This window comes from Talpa occidentalis, unplaced genomic scaffold (genome assembly GCF_014898055.3).
Source record: "Talpa occidentalis isolate TD23 unplaced genomic scaffold, MPIMG_talOcc4v2.1 talOcc4.10, whole genome shotgun sequence".
NCBI classification, from domain to species: Eukaryota; Metazoa; Chordata; class Mammalia; order Eulipotyphla; family Talpidae; genus Talpa; species Talpa occidentalis.
The window spans coordinates 88,576,753-88,587,184 of NW_023600993.1; the positions used below are offsets into that span (position 1 = coordinate 88,576,753).

General features: G+C 50.3%; 1 long non-coding RNA gene across 3 annotated transcripts; it reads left to right on the forward strand.

Annotated features, from left to right (window-relative positions):
• The first annotated feature begins 4,944 nt into the window (after window positions 1-4,944).
• On the forward strand, window positions 4,945-8,034 carry LOC119254073 (uncharacterized). 3 transcript variants are annotated; one of them, XR_008552554.1, is made up of 5 exons: window positions 4,954-4,981; window positions 5,433-5,507; window positions 5,996-6,107; window positions 6,276-6,656; window positions 7,488-8,034. It is a non-coding gene; the product is annotated as an uncharacterized LOC119254073 (long non-coding RNA). The 3 variants fall into 3 exon arrangements; XR_005127271.2 differs by lacking the exon at window positions 5,433-5,507 and having other exon boundaries at window positions 4,949-4,981; XR_008552555.1 differs by lacking the exons at window positions 5,433-5,507; window positions 5,996-6,107 and having other exon boundaries at window positions 4,945-4,981.
• The last annotated feature ends 2,398 nt before the right edge of the window (window positions 8,035-10,432 follow it).

A 10,432-nucleotide genomic window follows, 5' to 3' on the forward strand; every position in this document is an offset into this window, starting at 1 on the left:
GGCTGGGCTGGGCTGGGCTGTCTGGTGAACAGGGGTGAACAGGGGTGAACAGGGGTGCACATGGGTGCACAGGCTGCCATTGCAAAGCCCAGAGCTTGAAAGATGCCAGTCAGGTAGGGGAACTGAGAGGATCCTTAGCTTGCAGAGGGGCTCTGGGAACAGGGGTCATCAACATATCTAGGGGAGCAACAGTGAGTGTGCATGAGGGGCGGTGAGCGTGTTTGCAGAAGTGATGGCCCAGCCCACCAATGTGTGTTCCGTGAGCACAGCACAACCTCTTTCTTCCCTCTCCCAAGTCTCCTCCTGTCCTACCTTATATCAAAGCTGTTATCACCCATGGGGTTCAGAGAGGCTGACACGCCCAGCGTTGTTGTGTCTCCAAAGCACTTAGCATGGTGCCTGTGCCCAGAGTGGGGACTCTGGCAAAGAGCTGCCATGCTGTGGCCTCCCATGGGCACCCAGAAGATGCATGATGTTGAGGGTATGTCCTGGAGGACCCTTGGTGCCTGGGTGTAGGGTGCTTGCCTGGGTACACCTACACATTTGGGCCCCGAGGCGGGGCTTTGGGCTGCCAATATTCTCACAACTCGGGGCTCCTAGTGGAGAGGTCTGTGCTGAGGGGTCTCTGCTTGGAGGCCTTTATCTCCAGGTCTAGGATCCAGGCCGAAGAGGCCACTCACAGACCAAGTGCTGGGAGGTCTAGGACAAGGGGCTGTGGCTGGAGCAGCAGGAGCCAACTAGGCAGGCTGGCAAGGGTAGCTCCGTCGACCATTCCTGCCGTGCAGAGATCTGGTCCAGCATTGTCGTGTATTGCAGGCAGCCACACAGCAAGGTGAGCACATTGCACAAGTAACCGCACCTGAGTGACCCTCAGTGATGGGGTGTGGGTATGACTGTCACTAAGAACCAGAGAGGCTGAGATTAAGATTCTAACATTTTCCCTGGTGTCTTACTGGGGCACTTAGGAGGCCTGGATATGGAAGAAGCCCAGCATTCTTGAAACTCTAGGTCAAGAAAAGGTTAAATGACAGGAAGAAAGAAAGAAAGGCTTTCAGGGCCTCCCTGGTGGCACAAGGGGCTAAGCACCGCACTATGAAGCTGCCAGCAGTTTCTGCAACACGAGTTCGATCCCCGGCCAGCCAGGGAGAAACCCACATGGCGCAGCAGACCTCTCCTGTCTCATCCACTGCTCCCCTCAGCAGTGTATTTCAGTAGATCTGCCTGTTCTACTCCCCACTCTGTCTCTGGTGAATCCCCTCACCCCCCACATCTCTGGCCCATACCTCAGCTCTTGTATGCATAAATAAATAAATCTTTAAAAAAAGAAAGAAAAAAAGGCTTTCTAAGGAAGAGGTAGAAACGCTAGGGTGTCTGTGGGGGAGACAGACACAGGAGAGCCAGCCACCTCTGGGGGTGGGGGGAGCCATGAACAAAGAAAGTGGAGGGAGTTGAGAATATTTTCAGAAGTGCAGCCCAGAAGCCCAGCCAACTTGCCTGCCTCCTCACTGGCCTCCTGCACCTCTGCTGGGTCACCTCTGCACTCACTGCTCACCAGGGCAGCCTGGGCAGTGCCAACCTCGGTAAGCTCTTCTTTCTCATCTGCCTTGATTCCTGTAAAATGTGAGAAGACTCAGTGACCAGAACAACAGCCGCAGGGAAGCCGCGTTAAGACACATGTTTTTTTTCCTGGATCAGATTAGTAAAGATCAAAAACTTCAATAACACAGTGTGTGGTCAATGCAACAGGGAAGCAGCAGCCACGTGCTTTGCTAACAGGAGGTAGATTGGCACATCTCTGTGGAGAATAGCTAGAAATTTCCATTAAAAGCACAAGTACACAAACTTCGTACTGACTTAGCCATTCTGCTTCCAAGGAATTCAGCTGAGAGTTTCTCCCTACTTCCCCATTTATAAATATTGCAGTATTGTTTGTTAGAGTAAAAGACTGGAAATAATGAAATGTTCATCGGCAAGAGATGGTTTCAATAAACCAGCACATCCCTATGATGGAATACTACAGAGCTGTGAAAAAAAAAATTCAGGAAGCTCTTTCTGAACGGATATAGGATAATCCCCAAGACAAATTGTTAAGTAGGAAAAAAAGAGCAAGCTGAGGAACTGTGTGTGCTCTCCTCTGTGACAAAGGGGGCCAATAAATAGCCATAATTTATTTTTAAATTTTTTTTTTATTTTTAAAGATTTAGAGCTGGGGTACAGGCCAGAGGCATGGGGAGGGTGAGAGGACCCACCAGAGGCAGAGCAGGGAGCAGAACAGGCAGACGACAGAAATACATTGCTGAGGGGAGCAGTGGGCGAGACAAGAGAGGTCTGCCTCGCCATGTGGGAATCTCCCTGGCCGGCCAGGATCAAACCCGCGCTGCAGAGGCTGCAGACAGCTGCACAGCGCTGCACTCAACCCACTGCGCCACTGGGGAGGCCCAATAGCCATACCTTATGATTGCACTCAGAAAATTCAGCCCCTCAAGAAACAGAAACTCGGGGGGCTGGAGAGAGGAATAGGAGGGAGACTTTTCAAGTATCACCCATGTGCTTTTTGAATTTTTAGCCCCAAAATAAGAAAGTTAATAAAAATCTTTTAAAAGCTGTCCTCTTGATAATGCCATATTCCTATTTATTCCCCTGCCCTTGGCTAACTTCTATTCCCCTGGGCAGAACGTCTTGGAAGAGAAGTCTCTCTGCAGAGACAGGAGGCCAGAGTGTGAGTCCTGGTTACATGGCTGACCCACACGGACTGCAGGCAGGGCACTCACTCTCTCTGGTTAGTATATTGGTGACACCCAGACAGTGTCCCATCTACATTCTGTGGCTCCTGCCAGACCGGCACCCTGGAGGGCAGGCACCACGTCTCCTTGCCCTGTATTGAATTCACTGTACCCACCTAAACTGAGTACCTACTACGTGCCAGATTCTGGGGTCTCCATTTCTTGTCCTCCACCCCCCACCCGGTGCTGGCATGGGAGCCAGGATGCTTTGGAGTTCAGGCTCACTGATGAGGAGTGGATGGTGAACGGACAGGTAGGGACAGACGGTGGGTGAATAGATTCCTGGGTGAACGTGGATGCATGGCTCTTCAGGCAACAGCCTTTCTTTGACCCCAGAACCTTCTCCACTTCTACCACCCCTTCTTTTCTCCCCTCTGTAGCAAAGGTACTGGAATAAAAGTCTATTCTCGGGCCTCCCCTGGTGGCGCAGTGGTTGAGCGCTGGGCTGTGAGGCTGCCTGCAGCCTCTGCAGCGCCGGTTTGTTCCCCTGCCGCCGGCGAGGGTCCCACAAAAAAAAAAAAAAGTCTATTCTCACAGTCACAGTCTTTAATTCCTCTTATTTCTTAATTCCATCCCAGCCACACTCCTAACTGCCCACCATATACCACCCCCACTGAAATTGCTCTTGGCAAGGTTACCATGCTCCTAAATCCGAGGGTCAACGCTCAGTCTTCATCTTCTTTTTTTTTTTTTTTTTAAAGATTTATTTATTTATTTATTTATACATGCACTGGGTACAGTCAGAAGCGCGGGAGGGTGAGACAATTCACCAGAGCCAGAGCGGGGAGCAGAGCAGGCAGAAGGACCGAAGTACACTGCTGAGGGGAGCAGCGGGCGGCAGGAGAGGTCTGCGCGCCATGTGGGACCCTCCTCCGGGGGCCAGGGAGCAGCCAGTGATGCAGAGGCTGCAGGCAGCCTCGCAACCCAACTCTCAACCGCTGCGCCATCGGGGAGGCCCCAGTTTTCATCTTCTTGACTGATCAACAGCTTGGACACAGATGGCCACTCCCCGCTCCCTGAGACACCTCCTCTATGATGAGACACCTCCTCCATGATGCCTTCAGCGACACAGTCAAACTCGAAAGTCTGCTCTTCCCCAAGGCACCTTGCTCATCTCAGCTCCACACTTGCAAGAGCCTTGGAGACATCTTGGACACACCCTCTCCCTCATACTGCACATCTGAAACATCATTCCATTGGCTTCACCTTTTAAATACACCAAACCCAATCCCATCTCACCACCTGCACAGCCCTAGCCCTGCTCTGAGCCACCGCAGGTTCTCACCTGAATTATTGCAACATCTGCTCCCTTCTCCCGAGTCCTTTCAAAAACCTCAAAGCTCCAGATGGTCTGGATCCCCGCCTTTGTGACCTCATCTCCCACCACCTTGCCTTACTTGTCCCACTGTGGCTACACGGACCCCCAATGCTGGCACCCCAGCCAACCCTGGAGCTTTGCATGAGCCACTCCTCCTGCCCAAACAGTGTGTCCTCCAGACAGTCTCACGGCACCCCCTGGCCACCCCACTCACTGCAGTCACGGCCTCCACCAGGCCCTCAGGCCTTCTCCAGTTGCCCTCTATCTTTTCTTAACTTTTCACCCTAGCACCTTCATTCTCTAGCATACCTTATGGTTTAAGTATTTATTATTTATGTCTTGAATCTTCTCTTTCTACTGGCAAGTAAGCACCATTTTTATCTGTTATCATCACTGCAGTATCCCCAATATTTAAAACTGTCTGGCAAATAGTAGATACTGAGTAAATACTTGTTGAATGAATACGGTTTGATGAATGCTGGAAAGATATGTAGGTGGATGGATGGATGCCTGGTTGATAGATGCTGGTCGAGGGAGGGTACATGGAAGGATGAAGAAATAATAGGATAAAGTTGAATGGGGAGAGGAATGGGGGGCAATGGGAAGGAATGGGTTATGAGTAAATGGTAAATGGATGGACGAGAGATGAATGAATATATTACTGGGCACTGACCGCGCGCCAGACAGTGTACCAGGTGCTGGTGAGACTCTGATAAGCCAAGTGGGCAGATGCCCTCCCTAAGGGAGTTTAGTTTAGGGGGGAAGACAGACACTAAAATATAATTCTAAATTCTAAATTCTAACATGTGCTGTAAAGGAAAAGAATAGTACGTGCTGAAAGAACACAGTGGTTGGGTGATAGGAAAACGGGCATGAATGGGTAGGTGGAGGAGGTCAGGACCTGGGCTGGCTGTTTACCTTGCCCACCTGGCTGCCCCGCACACCCTCCATATCCAGACCTGGGCCTCCCCCCACCCCTGCATAGCTCTAACCTCACTGTCCTCTCCTTGCTCTGACTCAGCACCTGCCCTGGATCCAGCCCCAACAGCCCTACCTGATTCCACCTCCGGTCCCCACCCTGCTGAGTCACAGCCTTGGGCTAGTCAGGGAACAGCTCCAGGGGGCCCCCAGTTCATCCAGCCTTTGGGTTACCCTCAGCCTGGAAGGGTGTGAAGTGACAAGAGGGGGATGCCAGCAGGTCCTAAGCGCTTCAAGTCTGAGCAGGCAATCTTGATTCTGGAGAAAGTATCCAGACTCGGCGGGGGCCAGAGCTGGGGTTTACCTGGGGCCTGGGGTCAGGGGCAATCAGCTAGAGCTTTGTTTGTCTGCAGAGGTGCCCAGTCAGTGACCAAGTCAGGGCTCGGTTTGGGGGCGGAGTCAGGATTTCACCATGGCTGAGGGCAGTGGTAAGTCAGCATTCAGTCGGGGATTGGGGCTCAGTCTGTGGCCAGAGTCAAGGATCAGGGCTCAGTCAGGGTCTCGGGTACTTGGTTCCTCCTTCTCCAGGGAAGCGCTGCCAGGTGGGGATACCCGGACTCCTGAAGGAGCACCTTCCAGGCTAAAGTTTCATTGCCTGCCCCAAACCCTACCTACTATCCTCTCTACTCCCCAGATCACACCTTGAAGGCCAGACCTGACTCAGTGTCCCCAATAGGGACATAGGCCTAATACTTTGGCACCCCAGGAGGGCAGGAGGGAATAAGGGCTAGGGGTCAGGACTCCGTGCCGAACCAGGAGGACCTTGCGCAAGGCTTTCTGATGCAACTGGCTGTTGGCTGGACACATTGGCCGCCCCCACCCCCACCTCACAAGCTTTTCTCAGAAAGGGAAGGGCTGGGCAGAGGCCTGGACTGAACACACAAGCCCTTTCCTTCCCTCGCCCTGAGGGCTTCAGGTCCAGCAGGAGGCAGGCAGGAAAGAAGGCATCAGGGCAGGAACCAGATAACTCAGTAACTCCAGTGTAAGGAGGGGATGGATCTGGATGGCTTCCTTCCCCCAGCTGGAAGGTAAGAGAAAGAAACAGAATCCCTGGAAGTGTAGAGAATCTCCCCCCCATCCCCTACAAACACAAAGCAGCAATTATGTGGCTGAGCCTAGAGAGGGACTGGTGGCTGCCCAAGGCCACCTGACTGTCAGATGCAAAGTCAGATCCAAACCTAGCTTTCTTCCTGCAGGTCTTCAGGCACAGCTGCTGCTTGAGCTCCTCCAACCACACAGAGAGGCCCCCTTGCCTTGGAGGAGGGCCTGGGACTTCCCCGAAACTTTTACTCAATCTCTTTGAGGCTCCTGAAGTGCTGGAACTGCACGAGCTTGAACCACACAGACCTGGGTTCAACCCCCGGCCCCCGACTTGCTGTGTGATCCTGGGCAAATTACTCTCCCTCTCTGGCACCTGGTTTTCTCACTGGCCAAAATGGGCATCAATTCATCCTTAGCTCACAGGGTTGTGGTCAGGAATTCACGAGAAAGCAGCCAGGACTGCCATGTGACTGACACCCATCACTCACTTGAGATGGAAATTGTCTATCTCAAACTTCACCCTCAGCTCTCAAGGGGTAAGTGTGTGGGGAGGCGAGGAAGCAGGGGGAGTGAGAGGGCAGCTGGGCCCCGTGGAAATACTGCCGGCCACTTGTCAGGTGCTTTTGTGTGCAGGGACTTCCCAAGCACTTGACCTGCATTAACTCATTGAATCCTCCATTGAATCAAACAACAGTCCCCAGAAACAATAAGCAGTTCCATAACCCTAACGGAAGGGTATTGCTGTTCATTCCAAATTACAGATGAAGCTCTGGCTCTCAGAGTAGCTGTGTGACTTGCCAGCGGCATGCAACTGGGACAGGCCAAGCAGGTGGCATATAGCAGTAGACAAAGACCACCTGGGCTTTGAACCCCACCCACAGCCCCCTCATTCCATAGACCAGTGATGTCACCTCATTGAGCCCTAGTTTCCTCATCTGTCTCCAGAGATGAAAAGGCAAGTTGGTGTGGAGGCCTGAGGAGGCAGTGAGCTGATGTAAGGGAAGCTCCCACACAGGGCCCTGCCCCATCCACGGGCCAAGAGTCGCATTCTTTCTGAGTTGCAAATCTGGGCCCACAGGGCAGACTCAGAAGGCTCAGGGGGCTATGGTTGCCCCGGGCACTCCCCGGGCAGATGCTGCATAAAATGCACAGGCCTCCCATGGATGATGAAGGATTTCTGCAAAGCCCTTGAGAAGCCCCAGAGAAAAGGGAGGTGCCCAGTCTCCTAATAAGGGCTTCCCAAGAGGAGCTCAAGGCTAGAGCTGCAACTCTTGAATCACCCACAGTCTTTCCCAAATCGATTGGCCCCAACCCATTCACCTACCTGTATAACATGTCCTGTTTTATTTTTTTTTTCTTTCCGTCAGCTCATTTTTAAAACTTAGGCAAATTTATTTTGAATGGAATATTGAAAGCACTGGTCTCAAACGGAAAACCACCATCGCTTGCCAGAAGGAGGAATCAGCTGTAAACTTGAATACAAGGGAAATAAAACAAGATTCTTAATTTGAGCTACATCCTGTTTGTAGCTGGAGCCTCTCAACTGAGCCCTGTCCTCTCTTCCTTCACAAGTGACATGTTCAAGACATGAAAGCTGTTAAGACTTTCTTTGAGTAACTGGAGGTACAGGAAGAAAAATCAAAAGGAAATACGTGTATAACAATATAATTCAACGATACTTCATAGAGTCCTGAGACCCTAAGACCATCCAGCATCCTACCATTATATGATTTTGGAAAACACCAACCTAATCTAACCCTCTCTTCCTATTTTTCAGATCAGAAAATGAATGCCCCAAGAGGGGAGGTGATGAGCCCATGATCTCACAGGGTCTGTCCAAGGCACCTTTTCACTTTTGTGGGGAGAAGTTATAAAGAAGGCCCTCCCTGGGGGCCTAGGGGTTAAGACTCAGCGCTGTCACCACTATAGCCTGAGTTCGATCCCCAGCCAGTGAGCTACCCACATGGCACGGCAGACCTCTCCTGTCTCGCCCGCTGCTCTCCTCAGCAGTGTATTTCAGTCGATCTGCCTGTTCTGCTTCCCACTCTGTCTCTGGTGAATCCTCTTAATCCCTACATCTCTGGCCTGTGCCCCAGTTCTTCTATGCAAAAATAAATTAAAAATTTAAAAAAAAATCTTAAAAAAAAAAAGTTGTAAAGAGGAAAGTTGTGAGGACCCCATGATGGGATTTCAGACACTCAGCAGTCAAAGTAAAAAGGCAGAAGGTGGGCATGGCCCTGATTTTAGCAATCCAGAACCCCCACCCTGGAGGTCATGGTGCTGAGGTCAGACACTGGGCTCACAGGCCCAGGGAAGGTAGGAAGGCAGCCTGCGTGGCTCTTCCCCTTGGTAGCGGACTTTCTGAGCTTGGAGAGAAGGAAGCTCATGAACGCTGACCTCTCCAGAAAAGCATACAATTTTGCATTTAAGTTGGGGGGGCTAGTCACCATTTATTTTCTCACTTTTTTTAAACAAATGCTTATAAAGCACTTATATTGCAGGCATTTCACAAACATGAGCACAGAGACAGGCATAGAGCTCAGGTAACTTACCCCAAATGTCCCCACTTGGAAGCAGTAAGAGTTGAACCAGGTGGTTTAACTATGACACAAGGCTGTCTCAGTGCATTCACTCCCTGGGACTATGCAGCACAGAAGGTATAATTAACCCCATTTTATAGATGCAGAAACTGAGGCTCAAGGCTACTCGGTATCTATGCTCTAGACCTAACAGAATAGGCTCGTCTCTTCTTTATGAGTCAGGACCACAGGTGTCAGGAATTCTGGGTCTAGGATTCTGCTGCTGAGTAAGGCAGCCATTTGCCACCGGTGGCTACTGAGCATCAAATGTGGCTAGTGTGACTGAGGAGATGCATTTTTTGTTGAATTTTAATTTAAAAACAGGTAGACTATTTCCCCCTTTAAACATAACTTCATTTTTTTTTTTTTGGTCAGACAATATTCACTTTAACCATGGACAATTTAGCTTCCATGCTGACTTGTAGCTACGTGTAAAATCCCCACCAGATTTTAAAGGCATTAGTCTGAAATTTTTTTAGATGATGGCTTTAATAATTTTAAATTGGGCTTCCCTGGTGGCGCAGCAGTTGAGCGCTGGGTTGCGAAGCTGCCGCAGCTTCTGCAACACCGGTTCGATACCTGGCTGCTCCCCGGCCACCAGAGGAGGGTCCCGCATGGCGCGCAGACCTCTCCTGCCGCCCGCTGCTCCCCTCAGCAGTGTGCTTTGGTCCTTCTGCCTGCTCTGCTTCCCGCTCTGGCTCTGGTGAATTCTCTCACCCTCCCACGCTTCTGACTGTATCCAGTGCTTGTATAAATAAATAAATAAATCTTAAAAAAAAAAATTTAAATTATCAGTTGAAATGATAATATGCTAGATCTAGTGGATTCAATAGAATATGTTCTTAAAATTATTTTCACCTATTTATTTCTACTCCTTTTTAATGTGTGATTAGGACATTTTAAATTCATATGGGGCTCACATTATGTTCTATGGGAGAGTGCTGGTCTTGAGAATTGGGATTTGGCCAGGCCCGTAGCCAATGGCCATGCCCAGGGTCCAGACCTAGTGGTCATAGCCTTAATCCAGATGAAAGCTGCTGGGTTGCAAAGATGGTGAAATGTTCTTGGTCAGTGTGGGCACTGGTGTCAGCTAGCCCAGGTTCAAATCTTGTATGTGCCCCATAGGACAAGCTGGGTGGTCTTGGGTAAGCCCATGGCCTTGACTAGTAAACAGAGGTGACAGAGGTGACAGTGCCCATCTTAAAGCTCCTTAAGTGCCTCAGGACCTTTGCACTGACTTTCCCCTCTGTCTCCCTTCACACCTCTGCACTCCACATCCCTTCTCTTTCTGAAGATCTTAGTTTAAACATCACCTTCCTGAGAAATCCTAGTAGAAATAGCCACCCCTCAATCATAATCTGATAGAGAACAAATTGGTCCTATTTTTATTCCTTATCCTTATTTTTATTACTTACCCTCTATTTGAATGATCCCAGTTATTAATTTTATTTTCTTGATAACAGTCTGTCTCCCTATCAATTTATAAGCTACATGAAGACAGGGATGGGTCCGTCTTGCTGCAGCTGAGTCCCTGGCATTTAGAACAGGGGCTGATGGCACCAATCAGGAATGGATGAGTGAAGTGAGCACAGATGCTCAGAGGACAGCCTTCCTGCCTTCTCTGCCCCTGACAGCTGTGGGGCCTTCCCACTGGAGTCTACCTGTCCTGCATAGAAAATAAGTTCATTCATCCTTCCCAGGCAGGGGAGTCTCCAGGGTTAAATGAGATCCCA